This window comes from Cajanus cajan, chromosome 2 (assembly GCF_000230855.2).
Source record: "Cajanus cajan strain Asha chromosome 2, NIPB_CcT2T_4, whole genome shotgun sequence".
NCBI lineage: Eukaryota > Viridiplantae > Streptophyta > Magnoliopsida > Fabales > Fabaceae > Cajanus > Cajanus cajan.
This window is the reverse complement of record NC_138518.1, coordinates 28,177,990-28,196,044: the sequence shown is the minus strand read 5'-3', so window position 1 is coordinate 28,196,044 and position 18,055 is coordinate 28,177,990.

Below are 18,055 nucleotides of genomic sequence, written 5' to 3'. Positions count from 1 at the left end.
TATGGATTTGGTTCAAAAGCACTAGAAATGATTGGTCATTGTTGTTTGGTATCGAAAGTGGACGAAGCATCACTCGTGGGAGTCATTCAAAGAACCTAAACACAATAATTGATTAGTCACTAACTATTTTTTTTTTTTCGTCTCTGAAGTATCTACAGTCGATAGTGACTAATTTTCTCACTACGTTAGAGACACCTCAAAAGGTAGGATAGCTGGTCCCAAGATTTAATGTGGCTGCATACACAAAGTAAGATTCGAATTTCTGACCTTGCTTAAGCGTAGATCAACCCCTACCGCTGAACCACACGCTTGCTTGGGTTAGTCACTAACCATTTATGCAAGCAACTTGGCTCAACATGCATGTTCTTTCAATCTGTTTAAATGTCCAGACTTCATCTGAAACGATTGTATAGAATCTCTTTTTTTTTTTTTTCCTTCAATTGTTTGCTTGGTGTAAGCGACAAGTTTTAAAATGTTTTGGAGTAAACTTGAATCCGTTTTCAGTAATTTTCACTCAACCAACTTTCCATGGAAGCTAATGTTGTTTGTGAAGAGTAAGTCTTACCCCTTGAAACGTTGAATACCTTTTTGTATTGTATTTACGTACAAATATCTGCCATGAATATATAATTATTGACTAATTGGCAAAATAGGGATAGCTAGTCGTTCCCAAATTGCATTATTTTCATGATGATATTTAAAATAGGGATACTTGTAGTTTTCATAGGATATTTAAAATTCTTTGATTCATTGTTTAAATACATAATTTTAAAATTTTAAAGAATTAAAAAAAAACTTAAATTGTTAAAATTCAAGTTCTGAATAAATTTTATTTTAACCGTTTCAATTAAAATTGTACAGTAGTCAAACCAAAGCACGATAGTTTCAAGAGCAATGAAAAAAATATGAAGTGTTAGTAATATACTCCTTTTATTTTATTTTTTTACAAGAACACACTTTAATACACAATTTTCTATTAATTAAAATTTATTGAAAATTATAAATCACATGCATTAAATGAGGAATAAGACTCACAAAATTTTTGTAATTTTCAATGAATTTCAATCAATAGTAAAAAATGTGTTAAAGAGTGTACATGTTGTATCATTTCTCAAAAATCATTGTGTTCTTGTAAAAGGGACCGCAACCAACATGATCAAACCAATCGGTTCTAGAGGACCTCTGATTAAAGCTCCCCTAGTCACGCATCTAACAATATAGATAATGCTAGAGCTGGCAAAGTCAATGATGTTGATCCAAAAATAGGAGGTTTCTAGTGTTGAAAGCACATGCCCAACCACCAAGGGACTAGAACAAGTGCAACACAATGGCATGGGGTAATCAAAGCCATTGAGGAAGGAGGAGTAGATGAGGCACGCAACGAAGTGCATGTGCTTGGCGATGAAGTCGATCGACAATGGCATTTGCAAAGGCCAAATGGGCGGTATGTTAGCATAAAGCATGGCAAAACCCAACTTCATTGAAAAGATGAGGTACATGGAGAATATATGGGTATATGTTGTGTTTTCCTTAAATATTATGAATTGATCTCAACTCCTGAAAAGAGTAATGTACTATTGTAAAAAACTTATCCGTATACTTTTATGTAAGTCTCCTAAGATATAACATGATATTCGTAATACTAGGTTGAAGATATTGAACTAACAAATTTTTAACTAGAAAAAAAAAAAAGAACACTGAGAAAGAGAAAAAAGTTGTGCTCAATGCCTCTCGATATTTATAGAATACGGATATTGACTAGAGTTAATCACCTATACATTATCAGTATAAAGTTTTTTTTTTATACTGACAGTTAATCAGAGCCGTTAATAGTGTCTTTTCATCTGCTCATTTAATTAAATTAAAATAAAAAAGGCACTATTAACGGCTCTGATTGACTGCTAGTGTAAAAAACTTTACACTGACAGTGTATATGTGATTAACTCTATTGACTATTGTATCTATAACTAATCACAAGAATTAAAAATAACTAATTTTAAAATATTCAATAATTAAATTAATTAAAACTATAACAACCAGGTTATTATATGTCATTAAAACTAACAATAATTAAGTTTTAAAACTTATAATTAATAAATAATAATAATAATAATTTTGAATTTAAATTTAAAATAATTTCATGAATAAATTTATCTTTTAAAATATTTTAAAATATACAACATGTTGTCCATTGTCAAGGTTGTGTTGTTGAACTTCTTTTTAATAAGAGAGTTGAATTTCAAACTCGTGACTTTTGGGCACCTTCACACTCGTTCCTTATAAGTTTTCTTAAAAATAAGTAACAATATCTTAAAAGATAATGTCATTAGGAACATGTCTAGTGATAATTGTCAAATAAGTCATAATATTTTACTCAATTTAGGCAATTATCGAGCATATCTTATATTTTAGAGTCTTGTTTTTGTCAAAAATAAATATAAAAAATTAGTTTGTTTATTCTTTAAGTTTTCAATATTTTTTTAATGTTTTTGTTAGTTTCTTAGATATAAGAAAAGTAAAGAAGAAGAGGAGGTTAGTTAAAGACTCGAATCAAGAGAATTAAACCTATCAATTATTGCTTAAGTGAGCCATTTGATTGATCACTTGAACAAGGCAAGGTCAAAGTAGTTAAGAAGTATCAAAACTTTTCTCTCAAAGCAAGAATGAAGCATATAACCCAGAGCGATCCTATGCTTGCTTGAGTGAGCAAGCACAAACACATCTATGGAAGTATCATGAAGCACTTGCTCAAGCAAGCTAGTTGGTCGGTTTGAATGAGTTGACACCACAACACTACAAGAAAATTCGCTATTACAGACGGCCCGAATCCGTGAGAAATGCCAAAAATCTGTGGGTAATAGTGCATTTCCGACGGATTACCGACGGACACTAATCCGTCGGTAAATTGCTCGTCTGAAATTTTTATCCGTGGGTAACTTTTTGACGGATTTTCCCAGGGATTTACCCACGGATATATCGTGGGAAATTTCTCACGAATTACCCTGAAGGAATTTTTCATCAAAAATTATAAATTTTTTTTAATTTTAATAAATTTATTTTTTTTGAATTTTAATAAATTTATTAATGTAACAACCCTTATATTTGGCCTCTCAAGGGTTCTATTTCACGATATTTCATTGTTTAGCGTGTTTTATCCTTACTTGTGCAATTTCTGGGATACTTCTCAGAAGGTCACCCATTCCTGTACTACTCCAGGTCAAGCACGCTTAACTGTGAAGTTTTGATGAGTAAGCTACCAAAATGTATATGTATGTTGTCAGTATAACTTGAATAAATTAATTCATTTAAGTCATCCTCAAATATACAATCTCATATTTGTACTGTAATAATAATATATAATAATTTTATATTACAAATAATAATAATTAATGATAATAATATATTTAATTATTATTTATTTATATATACTTAATTTTATAATTAACATCTACTTGTTTTTATTTAAAATTATAATTTAAATTATTTAATTTTATAATTTATAATGATAATATAATTTATAAAATTATAAATATTTATTTATTACATACTTATAAATTAAATTTTAATATTTTAAATAAATTATTAATTAATTTAATATATTTATTTACCTTAAATCAAACATATAAAATTCAAAAAATGTATTTATCCTTGTTTTTTTTTTTCTAGTTATCAACTATTAATAAAATACTAACTTAAAATCTTATCTAATAATATCATAATATTTTCATATCAAATTTAAAATCAATTCTTACATTTTCGACAAATATAAATTTGTCTGAAATATTTCATTAATAATATAGCTTTTCCTACAAAAATTTTCTCATCGAAAATATAAATTTTTCGACAGATTTAATTTTGTTTTATAAGAAATCATCTTCGATTAATATAACATTTTGTATATATGATTTAAGAGTAAAAGATTTTTAATTTAACAGTTGAATTTACAAAATTCACATTTAATATAAAGTTATACATCATCTTGTAACTGATTTTGTCTAAAAAATAATAGATAATCATACCCTTAACTGATTTTTATTTTATATATTCTAATTTTATTTGTAATAATATGATTATATATTTAAATAGTTTAATTTTACTAATTTTTTAAGCATATTTTTGTCTTTTCACTTAAAATATTTGAATTTCTATATTTTAATTTGAATTATTTTTTAAGTATATTTTTGTCTTTTTGTCTTAAATTTTTGAATTTCTATATTGTAATTTTAATAATTTTTTATTTCTATTATTTATTAATTCTTTTCTTTTTTAATGTTTTATAACATTATTAAAATTTTATAATTTTAATCTCTATAATTTTATCTTACTTTTTATTTTATAAATATAATTTGGATTATTGATTTTATAATTAAATTAATTTTTTTAAATTTTTTATGAGTTTACATTCTAAGAATGTATTGAAACTCCTCAATCTTTGATTATTAGATAGCAACAACATGGATATTCTGATTATTACACATTATGTTATAATTCTACTTATCGTACTATATGTTATTTTTAAATTTGAACTCCTAAACTTTATTTGTTATGTATGACATTTTATTTTATACGAATGTACTTGTTTTGATTTACATAATTATGATTGATTTAATATCTTTAAATAGGATAATTATTTAATACAATTTTAAATTTAAAAAAAAAATAATTTTTTATAGAATTTCCCACGGATTAGTCCGTGGGAAATTACCCACGGACAAATCCGTGGGAAATTACCCACGGACAAATCCGTGGGAAATTACCCACGGATAAATCCGTGGGAAATTACCCACGGATAAATCCGTAGGAAATCGGTGGGAAATTCTGTGAAAAATTATCTTTTTTTTTAATTCAAATTTGTATTAAATAATTATCCTATTTAAAGATATTAAATCAATCATAATTATGTAAATCAAAACAAGTTCATTCATACAAAATAAAATGTCATACATAACAAATAAAGTTTAGGAGTTCAAATTTAAAAATAACATATAGTACGATCAATAGAATTATAACATAATGTCTAATAATCAGAATATCTATGTTGTTGCTATCTAATAATCAAAGATTGAGGGATTTCAATACATCCTTAGAATGTAAACTCATAAAAAATTTAAAAAAAATTAATTTAATTATAAAATGAATATATAATCCAAATTACATTTATAAAATAAAAAGTAGATAAAATTATAGAGATTAAAATTATAAAATTTTAATAATGTTATAAAACATTAAAAAAGAAAAGAATTAAAAAATAATAGAAATAAAAAATTATTAAAATTAAAATATAGAAATTCAAAAATTTAAGACAAAAAGACAAAAATATACTTAAAAAATAATTCAAAATTAAAATATAGAAATTCAAATATTTTAAGTGAAAAGACACAAATATACTAAAAAAATTATTAATATTAAACTATTTAAATATATAATCATATTATTACAAATAAAACTAGAATATATAAAATAAAAATTAGTTAAGGGTATGATTATCTATTATTTTTTAGACAAAATCAGTTACAAGATGACGTATATTTTCCTTTATCTATTACTATAGATAATCAAACAACTATATATTTAACTATTTTTCTTCCATTCATTTTCTCTGTCTTTATCTCTACTTTCTATATATAGATTCATTGAAGTTTTAAATACTCATATTTATACTCGTTACTTTGTATTTTACTGATTTACTTAAATATAAAATTCAGAAATCAATAAAATGTAAATTTAAGAAATCACTACAACTTAAAGAGATAATTTTAAATCAATCATTTATTAGGAACAAAAATAATTATTTAGTGTAATTATTTTAACTTTAATGTTTTAAGTTTTAAATAAAGAAGATTTAATCTAGAAAAAATTCCATTAACCCCTACTTGAAGTTTTTCTCAATAACGTCATACATATATCTCTTCTCAAATTTTTAAGTGAGTATTAATTTTCTTATTTATTTATTTAAGTGGCACATATAACTACTTATATAAGATAATACTATTTATATACTATTAAGAGAAAATAATTTATTAATACAAATATCAATAATTAAATGAAATTTGATCTCTTATTTCATTATTTCAACTTTTTTGAAATTTATTTTAAATATCATGCACACTGTGATTTAAAAAATATATTAAATTTAAGTAATAATTTTAAAAATGAATTGAAAAAAATTCTTATTTTCAAAATTGAAGTCAATGAAAGTTTTCATGAAAATGACATAGTATTGGATGTAATTTAGAAATAAATGATAGATACATATATATGATTTGCAGAACATAATTTAACTTTTTCCCCCTTATTTAATTAATAACGTTATTTTCAAAGAGATGAGTGATTTTTAAAAATTAAAGAAAAGATATGTTATTCTTAAATTAGGACGTCATGTGTTGGTATTTTTCAAGATAAGTAAAGAAAAACACATTTACGCTAATTAGTTTATAATTTATAATAACCTAATTAAACATATAATTATATATAGGTGAGTCATACCTCACTCACTCTAATTTATATTTATCTTATTCATTACAATATATTTATATTTTGAAAATACCCATATAATAATAAAAATATTATATAGCGCATTGTTGTGTGTATCGATGGGATAGGATTGCTTACATTTGAAAAATAATTGGCTTATATTTTATTTAATAATTTCAGACGGATTTAAATTTGTGGGAAATTCCGTCAGAAATTTCAGACGGATTTAAATCTGTTGGAAATTCCGTCAAAAATTTCAGACGGATTTAAATCCGTCGAAAATTCCATCAATTAAAATTCCGTCGAAAATTCCGTCAGAAATTTTCGACAGATCTAAATCCGTGAGAAATTTCCGACAAATTTTTGTCCGTGGAAAATTATCCGTCGGAGATTTAACTTTTTCTTGTAGTCCAAGCACCATTGGATAAAGCCCATTTAAAATCCTATAAAAATAGGATTATAGAAAGAAACTCCAGGTAAGTCTTCTTGTTCTTATTCAATAAAGGATTTTATTTAGTTAATTATTATTTTGTTCTTAATGTTTGTTTTGGTTTGATCACTCATTGCATGATCACATAGATTCAATTGAGGTAGAGAAATTCTTTTGAAACCACGATATGGAGAATAACATTAATAATGCTTATAAGAATATCATAAGCCTTATTAATCAATTTTTAGGTCTCTGACCTTAATGCGGGTTGCTTAACAAACACCGTGAAGGAATTGGGATTTTTTTAAGGAACTTTAAATTTCTTGCCTAAAATATTAGGGTTTAAGTAAATTTGAAGTCTATTGAATTAATTGATTAATTTATTAAATTGAATAAGAATTTGAGAGGATTTACATCGAGAAGGTTAGTTAAATCAATCCTTAACATCTTTTATCATAAATTTTAAATTATCTTTTCAATCTATTTTTCTATTCTAAAACCTTAAAAATATTTTATTTACTTTTATGTGTTTTCTTTGCAAGTTCATCATAGTGTTCTTTGATGACATCCTTGTTTACAAGCCCTTTTTTGACTCTTATTTTCACCATTTAGAATTTGTGTTTTCTTCTCTTTTGTAGGAAAAATTCTTGGTGTGACCCACCAAGTGTGTCTTTGCCCAACGACAACTTGAGTACCTTGGGCACATTGTATCTCAATAAGGCATAACACCCGAGCCATCTAAGATTCAGGCCATGGTTGATTGGCCAACTCCTAATTCGTCCACAACACTATGGTTTTCTTGGGCTTACAAGCTTTTAAAACAAATTCATCAAAGATTATGCAACCATTTCCTTGCCACTTACTAACTTTTTTCTCAAAGAAAAACTCAGTTAATCCTTGGAGGCCTAGTCTTCTTTTGATGCTCTCAAGTGTGCTTTGATGACCATGTTAGTTCTCAGATTACCCAACTTTAGTGAGCCTTTCACTAAAGACTAATGCATCAGGTTTAGTTATGGGTGTTGTGCTCATGCAAGGAAATCACCCTATTGTATTTTTAAGTAAGCCTTTTTGTACTCACCTCTAACGTGCATTGACGTATGTTCGCGAATAGCATGTTATGGCTATCACTGTTCAAAAATGGCATTAGTAATTGCCCAACCATACCTTCATTATCCTTTTTGACCACTATAATCTCATAGATTTTTTGTCTTAGGTCATCCAAACACTTGAACAACAAATGTATCACCCCAAACTCTTGGGTTGTGATCATTCAATCTAGTACAAGACATGGGCTAATAATGTTGTTGTTAACACCTTGTCTCGCATTCTGGTACTTAAGCCACCCACTTACTATACCCTGTCCATCTCTGACTTCATTTTCCTCAAATATTTACATAGGTTACTTAGTGAAGAAACTGAATTTTATTCGTTGCTTACCCAAATTCGAGATGATCGAATGCTCATGTTGACTTTTGGATCCACCACACAACCTCATTTTACTCAAGAATTTTTTTTTTATTAATGCAAATAATTCCTTATGGATAACCTTACTTGAATAATTTCACCAAACTCATTTTGTAATAACCCATCATGGCCGTTACACTCAACGGAATCCCTACAACTAGCAATGGAAACTAGCCTATTGAAACATTCAAGATTAAATGCGAGAACGTGTCATCTATATATATATATATATAAGAGTAAAATATTTATACTAATATAGACGAGATATATAAAAATGTATACAATAATTCCAAAATAATCTTATGTCCTAGTGTCAGTCGAGCACAACTATATAAGTTATACGCAGTAGAACTGCTACCAACAAAAAGATCACACCACCTTTTAGTATCAACTCCTCAAGCATAACCCTGATCTACTCCTATACAACGTATGATCATCGCAGCCCAAATCATAATGGAAACAGAAGGGTAAGTTAGAGTTTGAAAATATGTAAGTATAGAAATAATTATATAATGTACAACATCACACCACAACTATACATGAAGCTACAACACTCTGAGCAAACATGTATCTTACCCAAATCATGTCACACAAGACATCAAAAATGCATATGAACACATACCTCGACACCCATCATATGCAAACACATCAACCATTGCATCATCACACATTCACTTATGGAGATCTCCTAACAACATGAATAGTTTAAGTGATTTTCACCCTATCGAATCAACCCAATCATTTTCATGCCCAAAGTGCCGGCTCGATCATAGAAAAATGGGATACCAATCCCTCCTCTAGTTTCTCGAGTCTCATCACTTATACTAAGAAAGTCTCATTCCATCATTAAGAGTGGTACAACTGGGTATAGAAATACCATGACCTTGGCATGCATTACCAAGTCACATGTGAAGTTAGCCCATTGGCCACCCTCAAGGAATCACACAACCTTTCCTAGTACTTGGTTAAGGGTTGTACCCCTCAATCTCTTAGCTTACTTAACCACTCACTAAGGACCTAGATGAGCTAGGCTCAACACACCTTAAAAACCCACTCCAAGAGATACACCTACTCAAGGAGGGTTTTCTAAGAATGGCTTACTTGAGCACCACTCTAAGATACCTTATGTGGAATCTTTAATTTTCAAAATGATTTTCGTTCCTCAATTCCTAAGTTAACCAACATGCTTTAATGTTATATTGTGTTCTCAGCATCCACACCTCACCATACATCATCTATATGCATCACATCCAGTCAATACATGTAGAGATCAACAACAACATCATCCATACAAGGCATATTAATGCTTTACAAAATCATACATCATACATATGTACAACATACATATACTCATCATTATCCAACACAATAAAAACATATATATATATATATATATATATATATATATATATATATATATATCATATCCAATCAACATATGTAGAACCATCATCATACATCCTACAACATGCAATAGAACTCAAAACATCTATTCATGTTCATCATACAACATGTATTAACATACGACCTATCTAAATCAACTATCATACAATGACAACATTCACATAAAACAATACATAAAGAATTGTACTACTCCAATCAAACTTATATTTATCTTATATGAAAGATAAAAATGTGCTCTACAACTCTTAGGAGTACATTAAGTTCTAACTCCATCATCTACTATATTGAAAATCACAAAAGCCGCAATAGTTTGCCTAAATGTTGACAGTTTTACCTTTGCTCACTAAAATGGTCATAACTGGAGTTCTACACCTCCTGTTTAAGTGATTCCAAATTCATTAGAAAGTTAACATTTAGGGCTAAAACTTTCATGAAGACAAAAAAGCAAATTCAGCCATATAGTTGCTTAAATGAGTCAATCTTTTTCTTATGCGAGGTCAACTTGCTTAGAGCGACCAATAACTCTCTCTAAGCAACCAAAATTTGCTCAAATCGCCCAAAACTCGCTCTAAGAGACCTAAGTCACAAAGCATCTCTTAGAAACCACCCAAACTCTCTTGGAGCGATCTCTAACTCTCTTTAAATGACCAAAATTTGTTCAAAGCACCCAAAAAGTTGCTTTAAGCGACCTAAGCCAGAGAACATCTCTACAAAACCAACCAGACTCACTTGGAGAGCTTCTCATGGGTGCTCTAAGCAACCAAACCCATAAAATATTAAAATGTATATCTTAAGAACATCAACCTAGTAAAACACTTCAATCATCAAAAAATCTACCCAGCCCATACATCAATTCATTCATGCAACTCAATCATTCTTACATATACTTTCCCAACAACTCATTTTGCTCCAAAACTACAACATGCAACTACAAAATCTATTAAGATCATCCAAATCGTCTCACTCACCTCAAGAACAACCAAAACCCCACCAACATAACCTTCAAATATACAAATCCTTTAATTCATGCAATAATTAATAATCTCACTCACATAATACAACACAATAACTCAATCAACCATTTATCCTAGCTTCCTTTACCTCAATTCTAAGCTTTTTGAAAGAGAAGGAGATAAATAAGAAGAAGAGAGCTTTGAGCCTTCGACCCTCACCAACTTCACACCACCCTCTTAGACTCTCAGCCTTTAATTGCTTTGAATCCATTGTCCAACAACAATCTTCATGCACCAGGGGGATCTAGGAAGAAGAAACGGGTCAGAGTTCCTATCTCTAGAAATTCTCTCTTTAAGGTCTGAAAATTATGAACTTATGAAGCTCAACTCAAAACAAAACCTTATATACCTTTCTCTCTCAAGATCAATTGGATCTTTGGCCAAATTCCCTCACAACTTACCTGAGTATTGTGTTACACCTTTGGTGCCTATTTAGGGGCAACCAAGTCCCTTCACCATTTGTAGGCCAACTTCTAGGCACACATTAGAAAATGTTGCGCATTAGGGGGGTTACCACACATATACACATGTCTCTACATTAATGAGATATTGTCCGCTTTGGTTCCAAGCCCTCATAGTTTTGCTTTTGGACATCATCCAAAAGGCCTCTCAACCATTGGAGACAATTGTGTGTATATAAACTCATGTGCATCCTCTTGTTTGAATGATGTAGGACTTTGCTTCCATCCCAACATAAAAGATGTTCAAACATTTGTGGCTCAATGTTCAATTTGCCAATAAAGGAAATACGAGACCATGTGCTCGGTCGACCTCTTCCATTCTCTTTTGGTTCCTTCGACAATTTGGAGAGATTTGTCCCTTTATTTCATCACTGCTAGCCTAATTCATTGGGAAACACTACCATTCTAGTTATAGTGGATCATTTTTCCAAAGATGTTAATCTTTAGGTCCTACCTTCTCATTATATAGCTTACAAGGTTGCCATGTTATTTGTGGATATGGTTTGTACGCTTCACAAATTCCCTTGTAGCCTTGTGTTGGATCGTGATCCCATTTTCATTGATAACTTTTGGCACGAATAGTGTTTAAATTATATGGTACCAAGCTGCGGATGAGCACTGTTTATCATCCGGAGTCATACGGTTAAACTAAAGTCTTTAATAGGGCATTGGAATAATATTTGTGTTCTTTTGTGCATAATAAATCCACAAAGTGGTCAAAGTTCATCTCATTGGCTGAATGGTCTTACAACATCGTTGTTCATTTTGGAACTGGACTCACCCCTTATGAGATCACCCCTATGGCAAACCCTACCTACCATTCCACATTATATATTAGGCTCTTCCAATGTTGAAGTCGTTGATTTAGTACTCAACACTCGCAAGGCTCTCTATGAGTTATTACAGAAATGTTTACCCAAAGCTCAAGCCATGAAGCATTCAAAGAATAGCAAATGTTGAGACGTCCATTGCGTGGTAGGTGACTTATGTCACTAAGGTCCCCTGGTTCCACATTCTACTTCCTTGCAAAATACTATTGCAGAAAACCACCCTATTATGGAACCATTACACAATATTTGATTGTAAATTTGATTACTCCACTTCTCCCCCAACCAAGTTGGTACTTGTTCAATGGCTTAGTCTTACACCTGAGGAAACAAGTTGGGAAATTTGGGAGGACCTTCGTAATGTTTACCACTTTGAGGACAAAGTGGTTTTTCCATAAGAAGAAGATGATAACAATATATCCAACATTTCACGACCTAAGAGGATCACCAAGAGGCCAAACCACCTTCAAGACTTTGTTTGATAAGAGCCATATGGATGACATGTTATGAATTGGTTGAAACTACCGTTTACATTTTACGCATTTAAAAATTGTTTGATTCCCTTTTCTATTTTCGGAATGTGTGGACAAAAAATGATTGACATTTGTATTGAGTTTAAATAGCACATTGAGAAATGAAAAAGACAACAAGATATTTCATTCAAAATTCTGAGTTTAATAGTAGAACGGTAGTTGCTCACTAGCGTATCATTAAGTATGTAGAAGTAGAAGATGATTATGCCTCTTAGTTTGGTTTATTTTTGGGACATGCTCTAATAAGATGTAACACATGGATAATTAAGATGCTTTTTGGAGTGTCTTAATTAACTTGTTTAATTTTATTTAAAGACATTGATTTTATTTAATGAATTTATGTTTGGAGATGACACTCACTTCTCATGAAAAGGTTTTTAAAATATGTTGTTTCATCTAATAATTTTTCAAATCAATTTTAAATGAATATTTTGTGTAAAAAGGTATTAACACTACAAGGAGAAATGAGAAAGTTATTCGTTCAACAACAATAATTAACAATAATTAATAATATTTGTTAATATTTATTTATTTATTTTGGTAAATATTTATGTATTTATTTGAATGAAATAAAATAATATATTTTTATATTTCTTAGTTATTATGTAGCATTTTTCTTTACTTATTGCTTTTGTTAAATCATGTATTTAAATAATTTTAATTATAAATTTTCAACTTTTAAAAATAGTTTAATATAGTATTTGTTATAGGATTTGAGTAAATAAATATATTTAATAAATTTATTTTAATAAAAGATGTTTTTATAAAAAAAATATTTATATACCTAAAAATATACTATTATAATTAAATGTGAAATTTTTTAATTTTCAAAAATTTTATATAAATATTTTTAAAAAAATTTATAAATAATCTAATAAACTTTAATTATTCTCAGGAATAATGATTTTTAAGATTTTTGAGGAATAAATTTCCCATTCCTAAAAGTCCCCTAAAAACAATGGCCGGTAATATTTATAGTAACAACTAAACGTGAAAAATTCTTCTAAAAGGAACTAAACGTGAATTGTAACGTAGTAAGTTTTTTTTTAAAAAAAATATGGGTAATTTAGTAGCCCAGAACGAGCCGTTCCCAGTCTGGAACGGGCCGTTCCAAACTACTAAATTGACTTGAAAATTGTAGTTGAGAACGGGCCATTCTGGGAGGGAGAACGGGCCGTTCCAAACCCCAAAACAGGCTGTTTCGGAGGGAGTAGTACGGGCCGTTCCGGATTCGGAACAGGCCGTTCTGGCCACTCCTGAACTTCTATAAATAAGGGTTGGGTGGTTGAGGAGAAGAGGAGGTTTTTAGAGAGAAGGACTCTGGATTAGGAAGCTTGCTTTGGGAGGATTGAAGTTTCGGGTTGAGCTTCAGAAGGAAATTCTACTTCTTCTCGGTTATTGGCTATTTTGAGTCAATCTTCAGGTGAGGGAAGCTAGAATGTAGGTTGTTTAATTTCAGGAGAGTTATGGAAGCTTTATGCATGGTGTTCTTTTGTTGAAATAGTTGAGTTGTTGGGTGCTTAAGTTGATTTATGTTGTTTATGTGTAAGTTGACATGATAGATGAATTTTAAATATGTTGTATATTGCTGAAGTTGTTTATAAAGTTGTTAAGTTGCATTAAGTTGATATTGTAATGACTATAGTTGTTTAATTAAGTTGTTTGCATGTTGTTAAAATTATTAAAGTTGCATGGTTGTATGATTGAATAAGAAGTTTTCAAGCTGGTATATAATGCCTATTGTTGTATTATTGTAAGTTATCTATTGTTGTTAAGATGTCTATTGCTGTAAAGTTGTTAAGATGTCTATTGCTGAAAAGTTGTATGTTGTTCAAGTTGTTAAGCTGATTAAGCTGTGATGATGAGTTGTTGGTCACTAGGACTAGGGGAGATGTTTTCGAAGTTGCTCATCCCATTGTGTGGATTGAGATAGTTGTGGTGCTCTGAGAGCCCAATTTGTTGAAAAACCCTCCTTGGGAAGTTGCCCCTTGGAGTGAACGTTGTGTTGTTCTCCTCTAGAACTTAATTGATCTCGTGTGTGGGCAAGGTCGAGGCACACGTGTACAAAGCGACCATGGTATAGGGGTCAGGCTGAGCTATACCGATTACAAGCGGCCAGATGTTTATTGTTGTAAATTTGAAAAGTTGGGGACATATGGTGAAGATATATGTCCTATGTTGAGATACATAGTACTAAGGTGATAAGTTGAAAGTTGTTTTAAAGTTGAATCCCTTAGTACTGTGTGGGCGACATGGAAATAGTCGATCCATGTCATGGTTGATTGACCAATTTGAGTAACGTATCTAGTTAGAGATGTAGTCTTTGACTAGGTACTGGAGGGTGTGTGCTACTTGGAGGACAGTGGGTGGGCTAACTCTACATGTGGATTGGTGATGCTAGCCAAGGCCGTGGTAGGCTCACACCCAAACCCTTTTGTCCTGACAGTAGTACTGGACCTTCGAGTCTAAGTGAAACACCTGAGCAATCGCCAATTGTTGTCTATACCTGGTTCTCTTCAGAGTTCCTAACGTTGTTCTATACCTGACCTGGTTGAGATAGGTCAAACGCTGGATTCGATAGGGTTTATGCCACCTAGACTACTCAACCTCAGTTGTTGGAGATCTCTCAGTTGTACATGCGTGACGACGCATTAAATATTAAGTTATATATTGTTGTTGTTGTTGTTGTTGTATTAAAGTTGCTTTTAAGTTGTATGAATGAGTTGGGTTTTTATGTTGAACTGTATGGTCGTTTGTGCTAATGTCTGATATGCATTAATATCTGTCAGGAGATGCATTTATTGCATGATTGTTAATATGATGATTGTGTGGTATAAACTATTGTCTGTACTTGTATGATTGATTTTTGAACTCTAGCTTACCCTTCTATTTCCATGTGGTGGAACTGCGATGATCATACTTGGTATGAGAGCAGGTCAGGGCTAGCTTGGAGTTGAGGTATCCGCTGCGAGACGGGGAGTTTTGATCCTCGTGTTAGAGTTACCATTTTGGGTAACGATTTTGTCTGTACTTGACCGGCACTAGAGAATATTATTTTTGGGATGACTATACATATATGGTAATTTATTTTATAAACAGAAACTTAGTTATTTTCATTTTATTTGTACATGTATGTATGAGTTATCCCGCTTAATATTTCTCTTAGGGGGTTGTATTGGTTTAGGATTTCGTAGGATTTTAAAAGACTTTTTTTGAGTAAAAAAGTCCATTGGTATTCAATCAGGATTTTATGTCACTTAAAAACAATCTAGTGGTATTCAATATGGATTTTCAAGATTTTTTAAAGAGTCCATTAAAATCCACTGATATTCATTTGAGATTTTTTACAACTTAAAAATAATCCATTGGTATTCAAAAATATAAGGATTTTAAAGGATTGTTGTGTGAGAGGGATTTTGAAGGACTTTCTAGTGTTATCTATAAATACCAGATTCATAAAACAATCCCATCCAAACCCAACGGATTTTGAAGGATTGTTTGAAGTGATTTTTCAAGTGTTTCAATAATTTTCAAGTGAGTTTTTCATTTTTTTCTATGCTCCTGTCTTCTCCATTTTTTCTCTACTAATAATACTACACTATTGTTAATTGCTCATATATAATATTGTAGTACTGTTCTCATCTCATTCTCCTATTTTGTGAAACTCTGATATGTAAATGATAGTGTCATTGACTTGCTCTATTTTTCTGTTCGTTCTCTTTAATTGACTTGCTTTATTTTATTCTATGTAGTTGAATTTGTTCCTTTATATAACAAAAAAAATGCTTGAAATTTCAACTTTTAAGTGGTAATTTTTTTATAACACACGTCAAGAAAAGAAAAAGGTGAAAGATGAAATTAATATCATAATTTCTATATATATATATATATATATATATATATATATAAGATGAACTTTTTAGGGTTTCTGTGAGTAGAATGAGATGAAAATGGATCTTAGTTGGGGGAAGAACCCTCTCAGCATAAAAAATGCGAACTCTCTCATTCCCTTGAATTTGTTACTCTTATCCCTCCTTTTATGACTCAACAATTATTTTATTTTTTTTACTATGAATTTTTCTTTTTATTTTTATATTGTGAAATTAAGATTTTTTTATATTTTTTTAAAAAAGAAAATTAACATAAGACATTGCAGTATCTAATTTTTTAGGGTTTAGGATTTATGTCTTCATTAGCTTATTTTTTAAAAAATGAAATATTGTTAAAATATTTGTTAGAATAATTTACATTTATAAATATCGTTAAAAATTATCATATAATATATAACTAAAATAAAAACAATATATATATATATATATTATTTTCTTAGTATTGAATATACTGATTTTTTTTATATAAAAAATTATCTTTTGTTTCTATATTTTCGTTTTTACATTTTTTTTATAATGATTGAGATATTTGATCCATTTGAATAACCAAGATATATTCGATCTTGTATAATTGGTGTGCTTCTAAAAATAATAATATAATTTTATTGATTTTGTTTCTTATCCATAATTATTTATATAACTAGTTTTCAACATATATTATTTTAGTAATTCAAATGGGAGATTCACATGGAAATAATAAAGAAAAAAGAAAAGAGAAAAAAAATTATGAAGCTTGGACCAAGGAGGATTCTCATGAATTGTTACGATTGATAGTGGATGCTATAAAAAGATGATAGAATATTATGGAGATTATTATTATTATTTATCTAGACATTATTGTTTTTTTTATATTATTTTTATCTTTGACTCTTTTTAAATTTGAATGTATGAATGTTTTTTTAAAATCTTATCAAATGTCAAAACTCCACAAAATCCTACAGAATCCATTAAAATCCTGATTTTAAATCTTGTAGAATCCTGCAAAATCTTAAAAGTTATGAAAATCATGCAAAGTCTTTTAAAATTCGCAGAATTTTTTTTCACTAAAAAAGTTTTTTAAAATCTTAATCCAATACACTCCCCTTAGTTTCACTAGCAGTAATGTGATTCTAGGTGTAAAGACCATAGCGCATGAACAATTAAAATTAAACAGCTAAAAAGTGTGTATATGTTAAAGTGTAAGAAGTAAAAGTATTATTAATTCTTTCAATAACAACGGCCGGTAATATTTATTGTTTATTAAACTTTTTTTTTATCAATCATAATTATAACGGCAACATTAGACTTTGAATATAGATGACAGTTTGTGCGTATCATTTAACTCCACTGCTAAATTAAATTTAATGATTTGTTGTTCATTAAATTAATCTAAATACATGTTATTATTTATAATATATATAAATGTCATACTGTAATTTGGTGTATACTTTATTGAATAATTTCGTCTGCATAACAACTTCTAAACTATTCTCTCGTTATCTTTCTTTTACTATTTTTTATTTAATTTATATATATATATATATATATATATATATATATATATATATATATATATATAT